This window comes from Pundamilia nyererei, unplaced genomic scaffold, assembly GCF_000239375.1.
Source record: "Pundamilia nyererei isolate P.nyererei 1_Seehausen unplaced genomic scaffold, PunNye1.0 scaffold00078, whole genome shotgun sequence".
Taxonomy (NCBI): Eukaryota; Metazoa; Chordata; class Actinopteri; order Cichliformes; family Cichlidae; genus Pundamilia; species Pundamilia nyererei.
This window is the reverse complement of record NW_005187479.1, coordinates 368,573-370,246: the sequence shown is the minus strand read 5'-3', so window position 1 is coordinate 370,246 and position 1,674 is coordinate 368,573.

The window sequence follows — 1,674 nt, the reverse complement described above, 5'->3', positions numbered from 1 at the left end:
GTCCCCCAGGGCATGAAGCAGGCATGGAGGAGATCCAGGCCCCAGACATCCAGAGGCCCCAGAGTGCGAGAGCCCAAGGAGGACCATCGAAGGGGCATCCGTGCCACCTTCCTGGGAAGAGCTGAGAAGAGCCCCAGATGTGGCATGCTTGATGCAAGTGTTTCCACGAGGTAAAGGGAAATGTTTCTCCAAATGGTGAACAGGGCCACACGAAGGGCAACTTCCCTTGTTATCCATCCCCAAAGGTTCTCAATTGGATTTAGATCAGGGGAACATGCAGGATGGTCCAAGAGAGTGATGCTATTCTCCTGGAAGAAGTCCCTTGTCCTTGTGTATTGTGTATTGTATTGTCCTGTTGAAAAACCTAGTCATTACCACACAGACGGTGCCCTCAGTCATGATGAATGCTCTCTGCAACACCTGGACATAGCTAGCGACCGTATGATGCACCTGCACCTCCTGGAGCTCCATTGTTCCACTGAAGGAAAAAGCCCCCCAGACCATTATGGCGCCCCCTTCCACTGTAGAGCATTATTGAAAACATCTTAGGTGGGAAATTCTTGTCATCCCAGTAACATTGGAAACCATCAGGACCATCAAGGTTACAATATTTTTTTCATCAGAGAATAAAACTTTCTTCTACCTTTCAAATTCCTCTGTTTGGTGCTCTCTTGCAAAATCCAAACAGTCAGTTCTGTGTCAGATGAGGCCTTTGAAGACGTTTTTTGTTTTTAAAGCCCTTTAGGCTCAGATGCTGTCTGATGGTTATGCAAGTGGCACCAGTTACGACCTTAATTTGGGTTGAGGATCGCCCAGTGTCTTGACAGACAGCCAATTGGATCATCTGGCTCAGTGCTGGTGAATTTTTTGGGGATCTTCCACTTGACTGTTTTGTTCCGTGACCCTGAAGATCATTTAAGAAATTCCAAATGACTGTCTTACTGCGTCCCACCTCAGCAGCGATAGCACTGCGAGAGTCCCCGCTTATGCAATAACCCGACCACGTTCAAAAACGGAAAGTTTTTTTGCCTTTGCCATCAGAACATCATGACAGTCTGGCTACCTGACAGAAAATGACAATGAATTCACATTTTTGTACAGATTTGGCCTTTTAAAGACATGTGGTCCTAAACTTTTGATCAGCTGTAAAACAGCCTGTTTCAGTTTAAGCGTTGTTTTCAGTAAATTGCATGCTAAAAAAATGTTTTGTCTCACTCCCATTTCTTTTTGTTGCATCTTGAAGCTCTACTTGGAACCTTCTTAAGATCCAACCATGAAAAATGGTTGAAAAATGGTTGAATAATGCATGAAAAATAAGATTTTCTGGCCATTTTACAAGTGGTCTTAAACTTTTGATTTGGACTGTATGTGACTACTTAGAAGACTTAATCAGGAGCCTTACAGCAGCATTCTGAACAACCTGTAGAGGTCCAGCATAATCTTTGGTAAGATGAGTAAATAATGATTTAAATTTATCCAGGTGTTATGAAATAAAGGCATGAATAATAATTTCCATTTAACAGTGTGGAACTCAACTTGCAATAAAGTGATAAAAGCAAGAGCGAAGCAGAGCACAATTGCAGAAGAGCAAAGAGGGAGTTGAGTAAAAAATTACTTCAAGGTCAATAGAATCTACTAGGGATGGGTACCGGTGTCCGGTGCCATGATGGCACC